Genomic DNA, 22,847 nt, shown 5'->3' with positions numbered 1-22,847 from the left:
AGCAAAATAATAGACTTGAATGTGTGAGACATCCAGTAAAATCATCTCAGTGAATCCTCAAGCAGATGCTGGTGGTGAAGAACCCAGAGGAAAAAAAAACAAACCCAAAACACAAAAACACGCCACCTATCTGAAGAATAAACATTAATGTCTTAACATCCAAACTGCTGCAGATTATGTTAGCAAAAGGACAAGCAGCTTAAGAAAACAAGGGTACAGTGTTCCAGCTCCCAAGCTGTCAGTCAGATTTACACTATTGCAGAACCCACCCCAACCCCCTGGCAGATGCTATCGCAGCCCTCTGGATTCTGCTGCACAGTCTCTTCAAAACCATTGAAAACAAAGGCTCTGGCTTTTGCTGAAACTTATGGTTCTCTGACTCATAATAAGAGGATAAGGTTTAACCCACTGACTGGGAGGCAAAAAGCTAAGTACTGTATCAGATTACCCTATGAATCAACCAGGCACACCAAAGTGACCTTTGGCTCCCACTAACACAGCACAACGGGTTGGCCAACTGTCTTCTGTAAATAATTTAATAGGCTGCATTTAAATTGACCTCGCCCGACGAGGTAATGCATATGTACATACTGGGTCTTCCACCATTTTCCAAAGTCAGTGGTGATGTAGTGGGGTTGTGGAGGGGACTGCAGGGGTGCACAAATGGGAGCACGCACTGCTAACATTTGCTTTTCTCACTGTGTTGTGAAGTCCTTCTAGTCTGGAGTTTTTTGTCTTTGTTAACAGACTCCACTGCCCATCCCTGATGAGACAAGAGAGTGTTTGTTTTGTTTTTATTCTTTAGGCCTTTTGCTTAAAAGAAGATTTAGAGAATGGGGAGTGACATACCCCTAGAGACCCAAACACTAGAATATCCATTTTGGGGCGGTTCATGTATAAATAGGCAGGATTTAATGTAAAAATCAAAGACCGTGCTTCAAGTCAACTTATTTCTTTTGAGAAAACATTTGGAATTGCCAGTACTGAAAAGTATAGAGAACTGTAAACTCCCACAGCTATTACTGGCTAAATTATACAGAGCCAGATGTATAAAAACCCTGGTAGGAACTGCAGGATCACAGTCATCTCACTGCACTACTTAGAATCAGAAGATTAGAGGAACCAGCAAGAAGGAAACCCTTTCAGAATGCCATGGTAAATCCCAGAGAGCTGCCCTGAGTCTAGGGAGCAATTTAATTTTAGGAATTATCCTGACCTATCTGAACCTCTGCCTTTATATTATGGTGCGAAGTTACAACTTGGTGATGCAAGGGTGAAAACACTGCTGCGGGTGATTGACCATAGCATTTCCACTGTTACTGTGAACACAGAGTAGTGCAATGCTTTGCTCAGAGTTTGGTATCATTGAATTGCAAGAAAAGATTCATCATGATAGATCACAACGCTGTCATTACCACATAACACTTTTTATTTGTAGGTGACAAGAAGCTTCATATCAGTATACATCATTGTACATGTGCATCAAAAGTAAATTACCCAAGATTAAGAAAAAACAGCAATTGCCATTTGAAAAACAATACATATTGAGCAACTGCTGCAGGTTAATCCGTGCCTTAATCAGTAGCCAAGTGCAAGACCACAGAGTTGGAAACTTTAGCATCTGAGACACTTTAGAGGATTAAATTTAATCATGTAAAACACTCTACAAAGCCATTTAAGAGAAAAAAAGGTACACCTCTAATAAGCGTAGCCAATTTTCCAACCTGACTATTTTCTCCCTTATGAAGACATCATACAGGTACATAGGCTTCATATTTTCGAGGTTATATATGTAAAGATTAAGGCATTATTTTTGTTTCACTTAATACAAACCCATCTCAGTGAAAAACCCATAAGGGAATCACAGCATAAGAAACAAAGGGTTTGAAGTAGAAAGCTAAACCGGTTCCTCCTGCCTTCCCTTTTTTTTCTTATTTTTAGAGGTGAACAAGAGCAAATATGCATAGCCTCACATGCCATCAGGATTTTTACCATCTATCACAGCCTGATTGTCAAAGAATTCTCTAAAAGTTGTTAAACAAACACACGTACATGGCTCACAGCCACTGCATTCCCCTAAGGCCAGCAAAAACAACAACAAAAAAGTTTCACAGAAAAGGTTTCGGTTTATTGTAAAAAATCAACAAAGCAAAAAGACAAAAACCAACACCAAAACTCTGCAGATGTGCTCTGGTTTTGGTTGGGCTGTGGTTTTTGGCAGAATTCACATGTTAATTTAATTCCTGCATTTCCTAGTCTATCATTTCTCATGACTCAATGAGACAGTAACATGGATGATTCATAATTACAGCTTCCTGGGACAGGAACTGCTCCAACACCTGAGAGGACACCTCTCTCTCAGGCTTCCTGGGTATTTTCCTTCAGGTGGTAACAACTCATCACCAGCCATTTGGATTAAGCATTGTCAAAAGCCCACTGAAAACACCTTGCCTGCAGACTCAACCCTTTGCTACACAGCTCTTGATGCAGCCAGTGAAAGGCAGAGGGTGCCTCCAGCAGCCCCAAGAAAGCCTCCATCCCACAAACTGCCCCAACACCACCACATCTGCTACATATGGTCACCTCCCCAACCCTGCTCATCATCTTCAAGGCAGAGATGTATGGGAATTGCAGTCAGTTTTGAAACCTTGTCAACCTGTCTTCCATTGGAAGTTTTTATCTACAGCATGCCTGTTGTTTTACAAGTACCCTATGAAATGCTCACATAGGAAATCCACAAAGGAATCCATATTCCTGCATAATTATTTACAGCAAAACAGCCACTTTGTGGTATCACAACAGAGCTTCAAACCTCCAGTCAAGGCTGTGTCCCTTTTTGTGTAGAGTACATAAGTGAGAAACTCTCTCTCAGCGTAAATGGACCTGTGAGGGGAAAAAATAGTAAAGAAAAGGATCAAAAATGAAGTTACTTGCCCAAGATCACAGAAAGGATAAGCAGCAAAGCTAAGAAAAGAAAGTAGGTCTCCTGGCTACCAGCCTTGCGACCTACTTAAGTAGGCCCTGTCTCACACAAAAGCAATGCCTATTAATTGTTTCTATCACAACCCTTACAGAGCCCTTGAGTGCCCTAATTACAAAGGAAAATTACATTTCTGTTTTGCTACCCGTTTTACCCTTTTGGTTTTTTTTCTCCAACTTATTTTTTCCAAAAATACACCATACCATAAATGAGCACCTAAAAGAGGAGGGAGTTGTACACCATAGGACTTCTTCAAGCATCCCATCCACATTTCCAACTTTATTAAGTCTATAAGAAAAAAAAAAAAGGTGGTGGGAATCAGACTGCAGACAATCTTTTATCCTGCAGAGGATAAACCAGTTTTTGGACAGGCCTATATGATGTACCTCGCACCACAGCCTCCCTCCCTTCTTTCAACTTCTGTATCCCGGAAGGATTCACTGCATCAGGGAAGACAATGTTTTCTCTGATTTAATAGCTGCATTTACTTTGGTAAGGAAATTCTGTAAAACCAGAGTGGCAGTTTCCACAAAGTGCTAGGCAAACCTGGACCTGGTTCTCCCCTCAACACCAGCTGCACATAGGGATAATGACCACTCTTACTATGAGAGAGGAAACAAGCAAGGAACACAAACAATGTGCCTGTACAATTTGGTTGTTAGCAAAAAAGGTATTTGCAAGAGGGGCAGAACCATCAGAACTGCCTAGAAAAAAATAGTGGTTTTCTCTGAAATACTTTGATGCCAAAAAAGCAGGTGAGTTAACCGTGCATAAGACACCCACCTGCTTCAACTGGGTACAAATACAGTCACAAGCTTTTGATTTTCTTCATCAGCATAATTCCGAAACTGATGTAAACCCCAAATTTCAGAGGAAATTTCCTTCCAAGTATACAAGGAGTTGAGCAATCACTGATGGTAGGAGCAGTTTCAAGTACTGCGTTCTGCTGGGTAGGAGTATGATGGATATCCTGAAGGTATTTAAAGGACCTAAAGATGTGACACTTGGGGACATGGTTTAGTAGTGAACTTGACAGTGGTTGTTTAATGGTGGGACTCCATGATCTTTGAGGTCCTTCCCAATTTAAATGATTCTATGATATTCTGAGGAGTACAGGAGGAAAGGGCTTGAACTCCGTTAAGTTTCAGCCTTGCCTACACACAGATGAGTTTTTCCTCATGGCAGCCAGTAACTATTTTCCAAGTGAAGCAGCAGTTGGTAAAATAACTTCTGCTCACCCAGCACACAGGTGTTGACGTAAGGTTTGATGCCGTCGTACAATCTAACGTAACAGGACTCGGGTGACTTCGGGCCATACGTAAATCCTTGAATATTTCACAGGCAGCCCTCCTGACCAGCACCGCCACGACAGGAGCCGCAGGAATGTCAGCGCGGAGCGCCGGGTGGGAGGCGGGCAGCGCGTGCCGGCAGGTGGCAGCAGGGATCCAGCCGGCTGGATCCCATCGCCCGAGGGGGGCCGGGGTCAGCCTGGGATGGCAGCTGCGACACAGTTACGGTGACACGCCGTTGTGATTTAGCTTTCAGCAGTTCGCTTATAGGAAGCTGTTATTATCTCTGCTTGGAATGTAATTAACTATTTTAGTAGGGTTTGATTGGGGCATGACAACTCACTAATTAAGACAGCTCTGCTAAAAGCTCCCACTAACTGTGGTCACCGCCAGGATTCCTACACAAGTTCTCCTGAGTTGGGGTGCTCTTGCTTTCATAACACAAAGTCTCTTTTTTAAAATCTCCTAGCCATAGGGTCACCTCCCCTCCAAAGCTGAGGCTTGGCCAGAGAAGTACTTGGCTCACAGCTGTTAGCCAAGGCATCCCAAGTGCTGATAGGCTGGGAAGATTAACTAAGTATGGAATTTTTGAGCACAGAGAAGTTGTCTGCTTGAAGAAAAGATGGTAAGGGTTTTTTCCCTCATCTGTTCATTGTACCACCAGAAGAAGTAATCAACAACAGATCTGATCAACACAAGAAGTCACTTAGATAGTCTGGGAGAGAAACTGGAGAGATGCATATGCTCTCTTCATACTAAGAAGGGGCTCAAAACGCTGTTAATACCTGAATATGCACAGAAGCTTTGCAACATACCAGTTACATTTAGAAACTTAGAAATAATTTTAAGAAATTAGATTTTGGTGAAGCACAAGAAGTTTCTACTGGATCATCCAAGTTTCCTGTGGAAATGCTGACAGCTGTATTAAAAGTAACTGGAAGTCAGCTAAAACCAAACTGTATTAAAGAATCTATTAACATGTAATTGAGGATCATTCTGCCAGCAGGAAAGTACCCTAAGACAGCCAAATAAATGTCTATTTCCCACTTCTCCGATTAAGAGGATACCAAGGAAACTGCAGAAGGGATAAGGCTGTTTGCTTTGAGGTGGAAGCCCTCTGCTGGTTAACATAAGCTAATTAACACACTAATCTAAATGTTTTTGTAGATAACAGAACCACAAAGAACAAGAAATGAGACAGTAGCTAAAGCAGCAGCAGAGAAGAATCATCAGCAATCTCAGAAATCTTTGTTCTTCATTTTATTTACAAGGTCCATGAATATAAAAGGTGTTTGTTTTGTTTTCTTTTTTTCTGTTTTTATTTACATACTCTTTGACATACAAAATATGCAAATTAATAAATCTTACTAGGTATTTGCAACAATAAAATGCTAAAAAGGAACTTTAGAACCCAGTGAGACACTTGGGCACACCTAACCATTCAAACACTGAAAACACAGTTCATATGAGTGTTATAACCAGGTCTTACTGTTTGACACACAAACCACAGGAAACTATTTCTTCGTATAGATACAAATGGTGTATGTGCACATCTTTTTGTCTTGAGTCCTGTATCTTTGAAACACATTTCAAAATTACTTCACAGCCAAACCAGCAAAATTATTGACATTGTATGTATGTCTCTTCTAAGAACCAAACTAAATATGTGCCGTTTCTGTAAACCATGCATAAATAGTGAACTTCAGAAGACAGCATTCTGTGCACAGGTATAGGACTGCAGTAGAGCTTTTTCAGTTTATTTTTAAATTTGCATGCTAGCTTAGCCTGGTACATGCTAAGTACAGAGGAGTGTGTTGCAACTCTGGGCAAAATTTGTAAATGAAACCCAGCCCCACCACGCCTGGAGGAATGCTGCAATCTCCTCTCTTCCTCACAGCAGGCTCTAGGTTAAAAGAAACTAATTTCTTGGTGGAGAATGAGCACAAGGAATGTTGCTGACATACAGAGGGCAAGAAGGAAAAACACTGAATTTGTACCTTAGTTACTGTCCTACACAGTTATATTTAATCCCAATTAAAATAGCCCTGCTAAAAGCTGGATGAAAATGCAAGAGAAAACAAAACTTATAAAATAATGAACATATGGCCTAAGTATGTGTTCTCTCTGTATGGAGTGCCTGCACATGTGCTCACTCCATATGTATTCAGCACGTATTCAGCAGGAGCACCAACTGTGACCAACAAAAAACATTTTCTCCCCCCCTGCAATTTCCCCTTCTGCCATATACAGGCCTGGAATCAACCTTGAATTTTTCTTGTTTCTTTTTCTGCAACCCTGAAACACTTTAATATTTCCCCCTACCAACAGCAGTTTCTAGGTGGAAAAAGACCCAATAATACAAAAGAATAACATGCAGGATCACTCCTGGAGAGCCTGTGGTCCCCCCAGCAGACCTTACGTAAAACATTTGAGACACAGAAAGTGTTCCTATTCATCAGCTGCCAAAACGAGCTCCTGAGGACAGGAGGAAAAATTAAAGCCCAAATTATCCTCAGTAGAAGGGAAGATAGGATAAATAAGGACATTCATGCTAGCAGCAGGAATAATCTGATGCTGCCTCTCAACCACTGGCATGTGAAATAATCAGCCTCAACAGAACAGTTGCTTAGTCGAAGTAAAAACCCCGAATGTCAATTCTTAAATCTCTTCTCTTTGCTCACAGCAGAGAGAAAACTAAATCAAGGTTTTGCAATCTTCTGTAATTTGCACCACATCATCTTGTTTACATATCTAAAGAAAGCTCATCTTATGGCATACCACTCACTGAAATATAGGATGGGAGGAGTAGAAAGTGAAAGAGAAATCACTTATTATTGAAATTACAGGTGTAAAAAAATGTTTGTTCATCAGATACTAATCTGTTCAGCGCCCAGTGGATGTCTCTCACAATACTAACACCCCAAATCAACTTAACCTAGAAGGAAACAGTTTAGAAAGCAGACCTTCTCACAGCCAATGCCAACTACCAATCACTGTTTCAGATGGTTTCATCAGGGCAAAGAAGATTCACACCTTGATAGTCATTGTTAAATCAAGTCATCCAGACATTTCACTGTTAACCAGTGGACTAAATCACAGGCTTAGTCTTTACCTAGGGCTTTTTCCTGTCCACAAGACAATAGGCTTGCAATACCCTGCAAGCCTGAAAGCAACTCCAAACTCCTTGTCACAGAGGTTCTTCAGTGCCTTCCTTATCAGATGCTTGGAAACCAAGTAACAATCCTGACGCATCCTTCAGTATGACTTCTCCGGTGGCCAATGCCAAAATATTGCTCCTACCTATGCCATTGTGTTTTCTTCTTTTTACTAAATGAAGTACAGTAATTGGCACAAGTGGCAGCCCACATGCGAAATCCAGTGTTTCATGAGGCCTTTCATCTTCTCCTTGGCAGAAACAAAGAACATGGCTCAAGTTTGATCCCCAAGCTTGCACCTTTACATACAAAGAAGTGGAGCAGCAGATCTACACGAGAGCAGGCCCTGGTCAGTGAGCCACAATAGCAATAATACGTCTTTGCATCTTTCGGAAGGTAGTGGGTAAGGAAAAGAAGTAGGACTCAAAATGGAAGCTAATCCCTTTCTTACTGTATTTTCTGTGTAAGTGAAAGTAAGGGCCACTAGACATAAAAAGAAATGTCAAGCTAATTTAAATGAAACACATCCCCAAAAGAATATAGTCAACATACAATTTAAAAGATAGATTTTTATTGTAAAGAAGTCAAAACGAAGATTTAACTGCTGTGTTTTTCACCTAATTCTGTCTGTAAAGTTGAGCCACCTTCACCAACAAGAACACTACTGCACTAAATGCAAAAAAGAAAACAACCGAGAAGAGATACTTATTATTTCACTTGCAGTAGACATTCCTTATTTACAGGCATCTGGCAAACTGCCTGCAGTAGAAACAGATGCCATGTAGATACTACTAAAGAAATAAGAATACCGACACAGAAAATATATTTATGCAGAAATACTTATTATCTGATCATGTGCTCTATCACATATCACATTCTTGGTATGCAACCAAGTTTATTTACTCAGAGGAGTCCACTAAAAATAAAGAGAATATACTATATGTATTTATTCATCAAGTAAAAATAACAATGGTTTCTAGATGGGAACTACCACCTTCTTTTGATTCACATGCCTCCCATGCTACCTGTTCTAAACTCATCAAGTTGACAAGATTATCAAGATTGCTTCAAGAGCCAATATTTCTCTGCAGTATTTTTTTTTCCCCTGCAATAACAAAGTGGAAAATATGCTGGCTTTCTCAACCAGCTTTGGCATAGAGATAATACCATGTTCTGTGGTTAACTGCTAGCTCTTCTTCCTCCAAGGCACTGTGAGTCATCTCTGCTTTCCACGCTGGTGTCTTCCAAACAATTCTGGGTAAAATTGTGCTTGTTCATTCTCACCAAAGACATTGTATGACAGCACAATTACACAGAAGGGATCACATATTAAATGAGTGTTTTTAAGCATTTCTTTAAAAAATGTGCAAGGCAAATATTGCAGTAACTATTAATCAAGTCTAAAAATAAATTAAAACTAGCTTCATGAAAGATGCCTGGGCTTTCACTGGCATTTAAAGCTCTTCCTTCAAGTACAAACACAGTCACAGCAGGATTTGCAACTCTCATCCAATGGCACCTTTTCCCAAGCTTAGACAAACAGATGTGAGGAGACGCTTTCAAACCCTACTTGCAGACAGTATTGTTTTTTCATTATGACAAAGCGTTACTGAGCTTGGCAGTAGAAACCACCCACTTTCAGGAACTTCCAGTGTAGTTAATATTCCTCTGCTTAACAAAAGATGCCTTGGTCTAAGGCTGTTCCTACAGGCTGTTGTTACAGCACTGCACCCAATTGACCTTCATTTATGAAGGGCTGCTCTGGTTACAGGATCCTGAGTTATTCTGTTTAGTTTAGGACCAGCAAAATTGACAGACTGACCAACAGACTGACAGCTGTAAGATCACTTGGGGTAAAATAAATAAATAATATTGCATATTGGCCAAAATATATGGTACCTGCCAGCATCCTTCAGCAATGAATGGGCCATCTTAAAAGACATTTTGATTGCCAAGTTAGTATCCTGCATGGCTTGCCTTTAAAAAAGAAAATCAAAGAAAAAAAAGTGTGCCGCTTTTTAGACACTTACAAAGAAACCAAACAGACAATGTGCAGTTCCTTTATGGCTCCCAAATTCTGGGCCGCTCTGTGGGTCACTGCTTGCATCTCAGAAAAAAACCCTTATGACATCTACCAGTATAGTGCTTGCAGCTGACCCTCCCAGGTAGTCAATGGGATCTACTCTCAGGTGGGGGCAATACAAAGTCCCTTTTCTTTAGCCCTCAAGTAAAGCCAGAAAAGAAAGCTCCTGTTGTTCCCTGCCCTCTGGGTGCACTGCAGCAGGGCTCATCCTGTGCAAGCACAGCTGCTTTGGGCGCTGCCCTGGACAAAGTGATATTGCAACCCCAGCCTTCCAGAAATGCTAGGATTTCATCTAAATCACTGCAGCGAGCCAACTTATGGCCCCAAACCAGCTGTGTCAGCACAGCCGAGGAGACTGTAACCTGAAGGAGAAGGGGGTGGACACATAAGCACTGAAGGAACGGGAGTTTCTTCCAAAGCAGGGTGCGGCAGGTTAAGCAGCTGTACCCCCAAGGCTACAACTGCCCAGGGTTTCTGCAAAATGTCCAGTTCTCTGGTGGACAGTTCAGGGGTTTGATAAGGAGAAGAAGGTCCAAGCAGACTGCTTTTCTGGATCTCTATTCAACTTGTACTTCAAAGTAAAACAAACCAACCAACCAAATTTGATTTCCAAACAGAACTCTTCTTTTGGGGGGGAAATCTGTTTGTAGGGGTGCTTTTTGGGTGCTTTTTTATAAGTCTTATTTTCACTGTGTGTGGGAAAATGATGCCTGAAGTCTTTGGCAGTTTTCAACATGGGAAAAAATAAAAAAATCTCCATAGCGGGGTGAGGTCAGGGCTGGGCAAAGAGAGCACTCAGAACATTCATGTGAATTATAACACCAAAATAGACTCAACACACTTCATAAAAATGTGTGGAAAATTCATTGAGACAGCAGAAAAAGAATATGACATCCAGGATCACAGGAAGGTCATCACTGGATGCAGACTTTCTTTTTTTTTAGGTTTGGCAATCAGTTTTGCTATGTTGGAAGTTCTAAGAACTGTATCCAGAAGCATCTCAGCAATCAGCCAAGACAGGGATCAAGAGAGGGAAACACTTATGTTCTCCCCAACTCAGGAGAGGATGAAGCCAAGGTAAATAATTTGAGAGCTGTCCTCCGAAGTAAACTTTTCTTTTGGTTCATGGGTTATTTCTACATTGTCAGCCAACTATAGACATTACAATTTGTTAGCCTGTTGAAATTAAGTGGAAATGTATTTCCACGTTAATTCCAAGGAAATTTGTTTCCTGTACAAATTTTTAACTCTGGGCCTCCTTGACAATGCTGTTGCCTGCTGCTGGCTTGGCTTACAACACTTTTTTTCTTTTTTTTTTTTTTTTTAATGGAAACTTTAAGCTTCAGACCATACTGTAGAAAGCCAGTAAGGGCAAAAATCACATTTCTGTGCTAGAGCAGCAAGCACAGAGAGGAAAAAACACAATGACAAGTCATTCATGTGAGTGGAGGATAGGACAGGCATCCCTGGCATTCCAGCCCTGATAGAAAAGAGATGTCACTGCCTTGCAGCTGAGGTGCAGACGGAAGCTCACTCCTCAACCAAAACATGTAACATGCACACACCCCTTCTCAGAAAAATAGCTTGAGATGCATCCTGAGATACCCTCCCTGCCTTCAGCAGCAGGTCCACTGGGTAGACACTCATCCTTTAGGCACTACCACCTAGTTTTAAGCTTAGAGAGGGCTGTTGTCTTTGCATGTCTTCAGCAGAGGTTCATCTGCAGTTGTCCTACAGGTTCTGCCTGTAAAACTGGGTCTGCCGTCTCCTTGCAGGGAGGCTGGCCTCCTTTCTACCTTCTCATCCCACAGCTTCTCTGTAATGACTGCTTTCTTCTTCAGTCATGGACACTGTTAGTCAGAGCCACACACTGACACATGGGAAAATATCTTTAACCTCACGAAACACTTTCTCCAATACCACTCCCTCTCCATACACAGCTTCCCAGGACAGTGCAAGAGGAAAACTAAGTCAAGGAAGGCAAGATAGCACAGAGCAGTCACATTGCCGCCCTGCATACAAGGCGTGGGGGGAAACAGCATGTATGTGCACCCATTCCCTCACACCTTGCAAAGCATTGCCAATTTCTGCAAAATTCAGGGTGAATCATATTTGTGCCACTTTTCCCACATCCCAGTTCTTGGGAGTCACATATCTGGGCAAGAGTCTCATCTTCAAAGAAAAGTGCAGATTTCTAAACTTAATTTGAGGGATGCAGACATTCACACAACCTAAACATCACAAAAGTCCAAACTCCAAGAGCTATCAAAAATCCTTTTTGTTTTCATATTTTATGATTTTTTTGAGTAAGCTCGAGATCCTGAGTGCTTCGGTTAAACACACTTGTACATGTGGAAAGGTCTTAGCCAAATTCTCTGTAATGGAAGGAGTTAGACTGCAGGAATGCAGCTAGAGCACGATAAGGAATGCTTTTCTGGGGAGGGTGCTGAATGCTTACATACAATAATTTTAATGTCACCCTGTCAAGGTAATGCCCCATGAGGGTGGAAGCAAGAAAAATACAGGCTTTTCAATATTGGATAATTGGATGCACACCCTTAGTAGTGACAGTAGTTTGCTAAGTAATTGCTCACCTCCAAGTAGCTAAAACAAGAATACTAACAAAAATACTGCAAGATCCCAAGGGTTATAAGAGAAGCAAGAACTGAAGCAGCAGCTCTATGGAAAGTAAGAAAGCTTTCTATATGTAAAGGCTTTAGCCAGTACAAACCAATAACACACCCTCTTCCCATACATACACAGCTGTATGTAAGCACAAGTGACTAAAATTATTTTGCTCAAAAACTAATTATTAAACTTAAAATTCTTATCCTACAATGCTTATTTTAAGAGTTTACTGAAAATCTGATCCCAACTCTTAAAAACTATCATCGAGTACACTTGGATTTTATTCAAACTTAAAAAAACCCCCAAACTTTTAAAAGCTTTCATTCTGAAAAGAGCAACTTCATAGTTCATTTTTTAAGCACAAAGTAATAAGCAACATCTGAGATGACCAGAGTGGGATCGCCACTAGCAAGTCCACCTCCCTCCCCTTCTTAACTACCTCTGTGTAAAATAAGTCTCTTTCTCAATCGCACAAAGCTGGGTGTGTATAAAGGGGAGCTGGCAGCTCAGGATGGATTCCTCCACCTAGCTATCAATTACTGTCACGAGATTTATACTTCATCTATTTTACGCCTCTCCTGTTTCATTTTTCCTGCATCAGCAGTGAATTTAGGACAAAAACACGAGACTGAGAATTGAATCACTGACACCTACTGAAGCCAGTTCACCAATAAATGAGCTTAGCGATTATTTTTATATTGTATGATGTGAAAGAGTAAACTACAAGTTCCTATTGAAAAAGTTCTTGTTTATATTCCCGTATTTTCTTCTAAGAGACAGCTTACTACTGAGTTCACAGGTCAACTTCCAAAAGAAGCTGCTTTATTCTCAGAAAAGGCAAGAGACCAAATCAACATTTCACACTTTGTATTTAAAGATGAAACATGCCTACAGATTTACTCAAGCAACCTCTATTTGCTATAGACTGATATTTTCTTTTGTCCTTTCTTAGAGAAAATTAAGTCAGTATTTTAAGAAGCACTAATGACTGACTAGATAAATCAGAGTATACTGAAAATATTTTTAATTGAAATTTAACAAACTAAGCCACAAATTGATAGATTTACCTTGAAAACAAGAGGTGTAACCCAGATTACTTTTCTGATATGATTAAATGAACAGACAGCTGGCAAGAGGTAAGTAATGCAGAAGAGCCAGTTACTCAAAACGAACCATAATACCTTGAAACCAAATAATGCTTTAGAACTAGAACTAAATAATAGTCTAGAACATTTACAAAAAACATCACATGCTTCTACCATGCATAGGAAGACAATGATGAGAGTGCTGGACAACATAGGAGCTTACTAATAGGGATTTGAAAGAAAAAAGAAGATAATCAGCAGAACAAGAGCTGACGTTTCCATCACAAGGATGAAGATGATCCCCTGCCCACAGAAAAGATGCCATAATTTGGGGATGGAAGAGGCAAATATTTCCCTCACCCACAAAAGGCATCTGACCTAAAGCTTCATTGCCTTCAAAGATTTTACAAGTATGGGGCATTTGGATGTGGGTTGGTTTTGTTAGGGGATTTTTTTGTTGTTTTTGCTGGTTTTGGTTGGAGGGTTTTTTTGTTTGTTGGGGGTTTTTTTGTTTGTTGGGGGGTTTTTTGTTGTTGTTGTTGTTGGGGGTTTTTTGAGAACTCAGGACAGCCATTATATGATATAAAATGAAATATTTCTTTCATTTTATTGATCCCTTTTACTGCTCTGAAACACTAATGTGTAAAGAAACACAAGCTACGTGCTAGCACCAATCCACATCTGAAGCAGACTGCTACGATCTCCACTATATTTATATTACTGCTTAAGTTCCTCTTCTCGATTTATGGCACTTCTGAATCATCAACACAAAAGACCAAAATAGGGTCCTGGTCATTTGATTAGGAGGTTCTCAGGAAACTTGGGGATAATATTAACGAACAGGAACTTTGTCAAACAAGAGAAAAGACATACAAGGAAAAATACACTCCATTTAGTAGGATTATATAGTCAAACTGAAAAATGATGTTTTGATCTGATATATGGCTTGCTGGCCCTTTGTTAAAGCAGACACACATGTTGAATGCCTATTTAAAAGCAAAATACATTCACTAAACTACATTGAAACTAAAAAAAAAAATATATGTAACTGAGACCATAAAAGGGAGAAATCTATGGAATGTGTTATGTTCATCTAGCAAAGCTGTTCTCTAGCAATCAGCAGTTTCAGGCAGCGTATGTCAATCCTGCTCTTAGATACAATAGAGTAGACTCTCCAGATTTCTTCCTTTTTTTTTTTCTTTTTTTGGTGGTATCAGACACCAGTGGCAGGAAAACCTGATGGCAAGAAACATCATGCGTTCAAAGTTTACTGCTCAAGAGGATGAAATCAAAACACCTCCCTACACATTGCACTTGAAAAAAAAGGAAAATAGAAAGAAAGAAAAAAATTAAATAAAGAAAATTAAAACATCAACAGAGGTCATCATAGTGAAAAAGTGTCTGGAAACAATTAGCAACTGAAAAATTGAGGAGGAATAAAATACTTAAAGTACTAACCACTAAAGTAGTCAAATTTTGATTAAAACATCCTAAAAATTGCAGGCACATAATTTAAAGTTTGATACATGCTTCTAGGAATTTAATGCAGTTTGAAGTAAAACCAGGTTCTTTAATTATGGACATTACAAGGCCATAAACTTACACAGCAAGTTATCAAAGCGAAACATCTGTGCACTGTCCACACATGCAGCGCGTGCTTATGAAACAGAAAAGAATGATGTCATTTCAGCCTGGTTTTTATTATATTCCCTTTGCTAAATTCTCAGCAGTATGGTCCTATCTCTGCCCTCAGAAACTGAGAGACGCATTTACAGGGGAAGACACACACAAGTGGTCCTTGTCAGGGGCTAAGGAAGATGCTGCAGTTTCATTTCCCTGCCGCAGCTGCCAACAGGCCCTTGCCTATAAATGGACCTGAAGTGATAAGAGATTCTGTCAGAATCTCTTCCTCCTCATGCACCAGTGCAGCCAGCAGCCTGCTCCCTGAACACGGCTGGCCTCCAGAAAAAGCATGTGAGTCCATGCAAAGGAACACAATACTAAAAACCAAGTTTCTTGTGGAGATAAAATCTGCTCTCCAACAGAGAGCCATTGCAACCAAAGCTGAAATTCTCAGACACCTACTGCCCCTGAGGCTGATGTGCCTCGAGCCCACTTGATACAGCAAGGAGGGAACAACATGCTTGAGAGAAAATATCAGAGGCCAAACGTTATCAGCTTCTCTAAGCCAACTGTGCTCTGTCCATCAACCTTCATGCTTCAACCTGCCACCCCTCAGAAACTTCACTTGCACCAGCCTCCCTGCCACTGGTTCAAAAATTCTTTCAAACAAGTCTTCGTTTTACCACCTGCCAGTTCTTTCTTGAAACCAGCATCCCCTTACCATTTCCTCTATCCTCCCACTGCTGTTCCCTCTCATTACTTCTCCTGAAGACGATCACTCATGGTATCAACAAATTTTCTACAGGGAGCTTAAGAAGAAGAATTACTGCTGTGACCTGCAGAAGTAGTAGAAAGCATGGCTATGTTAGCACAGCACTGTGCTGCATATTTCTCCCCTTTTGGGAGAAGTTAATGTAAATAATATGAACAGATTTCTGGTACTATGGCCTGGAATATTCCTAGAAACTGTCAACCAGACAGGCTTTTTTTTTTTTCTAATTTACTGTGCTAAAGAGAAAGAAAGTGTTGAGCAGATCATACGGTTTTATAAACTTGGCAATTCATTTCTCATTTTTACTTATTTGAGAAAGACTAGCACATTTTAATGAGAGCCTTGTAAATGCAGACCCTCAATAGTTTTGGGGAAGGATACTGAGAACATGTGTTTCTCTCTCAGACCAGTTCCAGGAGACAGTGGAAAAAAGCCATACCCCATTCAAATGAAGTCACTCCTGCTTCTCTTCCAAAAATTACAATAGCACCATGTACAAAACTCATCAGTAACTGGAGAATCTTGGACTTTGTTATTTAAACCTGGATTTGATGCAATATGAACTCATTTTTAAAAACAACTTTTCACATAAAGGCATTCATATAAACTCGATCATATGTTTTAGGGTTTTTTTACACATACCAACACTTTCTTGTAATACTCTTGGACTGTGTAATATTGGCCTTACACACTGCATGTAGAAAATAGTCTGTCCTCTTACCAAATAATGGGCTTGAGAAACTCCAGAATTTTTAAATTTGGACAGACTGTAGTAGAAACACAGGATCTGCTTGTGGACTCTTGGTGGGAAGCAAGTGCGTCTCCTAGTGTCGCAGCGGCCAACCTTCCCACATGATGGCCAACTTGGCTGCCCCTCCAGCCAGGGGCAGAGCTCTGGGCAGCACAGGCAAAGTCACATTCCCTGACTGAGTCACTGCAGCTGTACTGCCTTCCTTCCATCTCTGTCATCTCTTCTCACTCCCACCTGCACTGATATCAGTGTTACCAAGGTAGCAAATGCACACAGTACCTGGACAAACTGGACAATAATTTTCTTTACCCGTGCATGCAGCATGTAACCCACATATCCATCAGAACTCTCACGAGTGTTGTACTAGCCCTGAAAGGAATACAAATTTTAAAAATTCCCAAATGTAGCAATTTCCTGTTTTAAAATAGCCTTTGCATGTAAGGTGACCTAAGCCAGCTAAAATCTACTGAAAATGTCCTGGCAGAAGAATTGAGAGGAGAAATATTTCATTTTGAGACCCCAAAGTAAAACCCAAAACTCATATTTACTCCAAACAAAAATTTTAAGTGGAATAGTTACTAGCAGCAGATAAGGAACTTACAAACTGCACATTTTTACTAATATAAATGAAACTGTTTTAACTGCTTCTTAAACTGCTTTTAACTGTTTTCTTTCTTAAGAAAGAAAATACTATTGGCAGCTCACCGTTCCTATAATTGATAATAAGTTCTTTAACACTTTAAATTTATATGAAAGCTATCAATAGCCACATGACTTCATTAAAGGCTTTTGCTATTCTATAAAACACATACAGGCACACAGAAAAAAAAAACAACAATGTGCAAGAATGGAGTGCATTCAGTTAGCATCTTCTCTCTTCAGGAAATTACTCCCATCAGATATCTGCTTATATGTATTTATACAAATACACAAAAATATACACTTTCCATTTGTTTTATATCTTGCAGACTATTTAAATCTACCCAATACATAAAGTCCTAAATACAAAGTTAACAAAAAGGTCATCCAAAAAGAGATGCTGTTCCTAGAACACATAAAATATTAAATCCCATTTTAAAAAAATGTTCTTAGTTATATTTCAATTTATAAATCTCCTCCATCTGGAGTGAAGCAGTGTGAGGACATTGACACTCACTTAACTTTATTATACATCTGAATTTTGAAATCTTCCAGGTAAAGGTTCACTTCACTAGTATTGCTTTTAAGCTAGGAGTTGAAAGTCTTTGCCTTTTTTTTTTATTCTCTTTGTTCAAGTGGTTCTTCCAAGCATTCAGTGAACTAAGTTTACTCAGCAGCATTCTCTGTTGTTACTTACGCTTGATTTAAAACATATTATGCCCTCAAAATGACACGTACTTAGGTTAGAATCTGTGCACTTGGACTCTGACCTAACTTTTATACACAGCAAAACAAAAAAGTATAAAGCTTTCATCCATCATAAACCAAAATGTGGCCTTTAGCTGCACAGTTGTAATAAAAAGCCTCACTTGCTTCTGCTATATTCAATTGTTCCTTTCCAAATATAGAATCATGCCAGGCCTAGACACTCAGGTCACCAGGTAAAGCTTTGCACAGCATAAATCTGTCACCACCTTTGCTCAAAGCATCTCTTTAATCAAAATTCATTTACTGTGACAGTGAAAAGTGGCCAATTTAGACACCACAATCAGATAAATTTGAACCTGTTTGTCCTGTTTTCAAAGGAAGGCAATCACAGTGGAAACTCAGAGAAGTCAGCAGAAACTCTAACAAGTTGTCAGCCTGCTAACCAACCTTTTTATTTTTTGTTTGTTTACTTAATCTTCTTCAAAAATGCATGTTCATTGCAATCGTTACCAAGCCCCAATGAAATTCATGTAGCATCAGAAAAAAAAAGTGCTTCTGTTTTAATTCTGTGTGATAATTATGATTACTAGATGTATGGGCAGGCAACCAGTACCACAAATAAGATCATGTATTTCCCTTAATTATAAAGGGAAACATTAAGACCAATATAGTTCAATTTTTCCAATGAATATAGTTACCACTGAACTCTAATTTGACTCATCTGCATCAAAGTGAACAGATAACAAGTACCTTGTAAAAGGAGGACATTTCACTTACTGATGTCTAAGGCATACATGCATTTGTAGTAAGCAACTACAGAGCAACTCTACATATATATGTATTTCTTCCCTCTTTTCTGCTTCATCTATGTATTTTAAAAAATAATATATCAACCATTTATCCACAACTAAATGAAAGCATTTGCTTGAAAAATAATGGGAGATGTTCACTTTTCTAAAGCAACTTACATTGTATGAGACATGGTGGCACAAATAATAAAGATTTGTTCCATAAAGATATCTTCAAAATAACCTTAAAATATTTTAAGTATTCTTATTAAAATTCAAAGGTGAAAATTTAACTGGACATGAACATTTCTTTACAATTTCAGTAAATGCTTCAGTGCAGGCTACAGAACAGAGATGCAGCATTAGCACAGCCTCACAGGTTACTGAAATCCAGCATTCTTGGGGAAAAATGGAATCACACAGTTCCTTATGGCACATCATATGGTTAATGAGGGAGGAATTAGTCAAGCAACGTTATTACATTTAGGTTTTCCATAACAAATTTACTTTCTCTAGGGAAGCCAAAACAAATTAAAGAGAGTATTAGCGCAGCGCGGGACACACTGAAGCTGCGATCCGACGTCTGGCGGCAGCACTGGCTCAGCAGCCGCCGCCGCCCCCGCTGCCCCTGCCCGCATCTCCCACCGCGACGGGCACAGGTCGCTGCTGCGCCGGGAGACAACCGGCCCAAGAAGCTGATCCGGCTGAAAAATAACCCCACAAAGTCGAATAAATCAAATCAAACCTTTTGTGGGCAAGTTTTCATCCTCTATACCACTGCCTGGTTCTCTGTGCAATCACAAATTCACACACACCAGCGCAAGGAGAGCAACAACAACGGGCATTGGTGTCGAGGTTTTGCTCAGGGCCCCTGCTCAACGGGCCCCAAATTTTCTTCACTTTCCGATGAAGCCCATCAACAGAAGAATACGACCGACCAACTGAAGAGATGTAGCTCCAGCTGCTGCACTCCCCGGAGCTGCACTGGCACTGACCCCCTTCCCCAGCCCCAGCCCAGTCAGCTCCTTCCACAAGCCTCACTCCAGCTGGAGCAGAGACCAGCTAGTTAGAGCTAAAAACTGAAGCAGAAGGAAGCCCCAAGGCCCCAGTTTCGTACAGCTTAAGCCGATCTAATTGCTGTCTGCCAGCATCCCAGCCCTCCACTCCTGAGCCCATTACCCAACAGAAAATAATCTTTTTTTTTTCTGTTGTGTCATCCCATGGGTTTTGTTTCTGTCTGCTTACTGAAATGGGTCAGCAGAGAAGGGAGAGTGAGACCACAGTGGTGGAGGAGACACCATTCAGTTCACAGATAGGTTTTCTTAGGCTACTGCCAACCTACAGCTTAAATTAAATCATTATTTTGCTGCAATTCCTACTGTCTTCTTTTGGATATAACTCAGCATTGCCACAAATCTTTGCATCACTCATACGTCTAATTTAATTTTGCCTTTGCTCATAGACTGTACATTAAAGGTAAGTAAACAGATGCTGAAAACATGTCTTGTGTCTTTCAGGATTGCAGACTATATAGGTCTCACCACAGCCCCGCTCCACAATTCCACAGCAAGTCATCAAAGGGATGCGAGGATTGGCTGATGATTCCTATGGATCTCGAAGCTTGCATACTAAATCCCAGATCTGCACAGCAAAAATCAATCAGGACTTCCCTCAAACTGCCGTCTTCAAAGCCACAGAGAAAGGCTGTGGTGAGACATGGGGTGGGGTGGCATCTCACCATACGTTGAAGGAAGCCTGACTGAAGCCCAGCCTCTGCAGGCTCACTCAAATGCCCACGACTGTCCTTTAAGCTCAGCAGAGCTCCTGGCCCAGGCACTGTGCAAGGAGCAGGTTATACATCTGCCTCTGAGCCTCGAATTCCCAACAGTGCACCACTGGTGGGACAACCACTGCTATGCCTCTGCATCTCTGTCCATCTTCTCTGACAGGAGAGATCTGATGCAACACAGTCAGCATACTTTGCGTATGACAATGTGGTATTTTCCACAAAGAAGCACAGCGTATACTACTAGGTGCACATGCTATGTAGGCAGGGCCACAATTCTTTAATTTCCTGCAGTAGGTGGAAAAAACCAAAGAAAACCACCATCAGGATCATCAAGGAGGAGACGCCCTTGTCTGAAATAGCCATCCAGCTACAGATACCTTAAAAGAATTAATTGGTACCTCCATAGATATGCCTTTGTTTAATAAAGGAGATTTGTTTCTGCTGCATTTCCACTAGTGAATTAGTATGTAAGGAAGAGACAACTTTATTATTTACAAGAGACTAAATAATCTGTCTACACACCCACATCACGCTTCAACCAAAACAATCAACACTCCATTAGACATTATTAATACACGAAGCCCCACGACCACCTTGTGATTTGTGGTATTATTTCCTCCACTTTACAAACAGAAAAAACTACACAACAGCAGTTATCTCAGATGAATAAGTTATTAAAAAGCTCTGTGAGGAAACCCACAATGGAAGTTTGCCATTTCCATGGGCCCAGGATTTCATGTCTGTTTCTCTGACTCTGTGCCTGTGCTTTAACTTTACAATTACTACCAAACTTCAGTGAAGCAAAGCTCAAATAATTAAAGAGATGTAGCCTGCTTCCACTGAAGCCTGTGGCAAAAATCTCATTAATTTTAGCAGAAGCAAGACTAGACTAAGTGTTTATAAAGCAGTTGTGATCACTGGAAGGCACTCCTGAGTTCTCAATATTATTAGCTATGTGACTACATCTATCTAAGAACAATTTTCGTTTTAAAGCCTTCAAAACCTGGTCTCAAAACTTACCAGGTTTTTAAAAGCTCTTGTTTTTCAAAAGAACATTACTGAAAAAGCACTGAATGGTTATTACTTATATTGAAATTTTTTATATGAATTATTTAAATGTGTTGCCAAAGCGCATACCAAAGGCCACTCCAGCAAGCAGTGGAGTCCCTCTGAGAATTCTCAATTCTTTCATATCTGCTCTTGCCCCTGGTTATAACAGCTTTTCCTTTATTTTCCAATTAAAATAATATTGTAAAAAGATTTGGAAGATTTGTCCAATCAACGAGTTTATTGCTGTATCCACTGGAAAAATCATTGAATACATCAAAATGGAGGAAGATAAGCTTTTCAAAGTCTTTTAGATCAAGTTTTTAACATGAAAGTGTTTAGATAATAAAGCACAGCAGACATACAGAGTGTCTTGCACCTAGCTGACCTGTTTCTTTTTGGAATTATGAATTTTGCTCTACATAGATAGTGTCCCACACTGAAGCAAATATATCCTAAAGATCATGAATTATGGGTTCTGCCACATTTTCTTGCTCAATTTTAAAACAAAAGATATATCCTGAGTATGAGATATGCCTAATACAAAGGCATACAGAAGTTCTCACCAAGTCTTTTGGGCAGAAAATAAGCAAATGTGCATGACTTCACTATGCTTTAACTATGACCAAGCCAGTAGAGCCAAGGGCACTCAAACACAGAATCAAGCCAGCAGCATCAAAAGTCTTGCCTTTAATAAGTGTGAGCAAGAACTGTACTAACCAATACGAGTACAACAGCGTTCCCAGGAAAGGTCACAGGCAAATCAACCACTGTGAGCCACACCCAGCAGTGAGGAAGAAGTCAGCACAGCAGCTACGACTCTCCCTGCAAGGAAAGTGATAATCGGGTTTGCTTGACTCTCATCTTGCTATATCTTTCATGGGATTTTAAAGAGAAGGCTTCATTAAACACCTCTGGAAGCCAAAAAAAGCATAGCTAACAGCAACATGTTTCACACAGAAGAAAAATGCCACAATTTTTATTATATCATAGGATTCTCTAGGATACAAGAGCTGCAACAGCATCCTGAAACCACACACACCTGTATTTCAAATAAATATCAAACAATGGAATTTTTTTTCATGATCTTTCCTCTATTTTGCAGCATAATGTAAATATTTGGATGATGACTGCCATTTGGATGATGACTGCCATGTGGATGATAACTGCCATGTCAGCATAGTTGTTTAGACATATTCACCCTGATTAAAGAGAATGGAAGCAAAAGCCCAGAGTGCTGATGCTTAAAGGAAATTCCAACATTTGAAGTGTTCATACTTTTCACTAAAATCATGCAAGGCCATGGGCAGGCAAAGCATATAACTTCAACAAATGCTGCTTCTGACTTACCCATAATCACAGAACAGAATTACAGAAGACTTCAAGAACAACAGAAGCTTAGATTTTTCTTAAACAAGGATATCTGTGAATATTCAAAGCTTTTAATTATTATTTTAAAAGGCATGAAAATATTTTTGCAAATCAGCTTTAAAAAAAAAAGAATCATCAT

General features: G+C 40.0%; 1 protein-coding gene across 5 annotated transcripts in view; it reads right to left on the bottom strand.

The window, feature by feature from the left end:
- The window catches only part of NHSL1 (NHS like 1), a 183,422-nt gene that overhangs the window by 109,270 nt on the left and 51,305 nt on the right, over positions 1-22,847 (bottom strand). The gene's annotated exons all lie outside the window — the stretch shown is intronic.

Source organism: Chiroxiphia lanceolata, chromosome 3 (genome assembly GCF_009829145.1).
Source record: "Chiroxiphia lanceolata isolate bChiLan1 chromosome 3, bChiLan1.pri, whole genome shotgun sequence".
NCBI classification, from domain to species: Eukaryota; Metazoa; Chordata; class Aves; order Passeriformes; family Pipridae; genus Chiroxiphia; species Chiroxiphia lanceolata.
The sequence above is the reverse complement of the archived record's forward strand: the minus strand, read 5'-3'. Positions and strand labels throughout refer to the sequence as shown.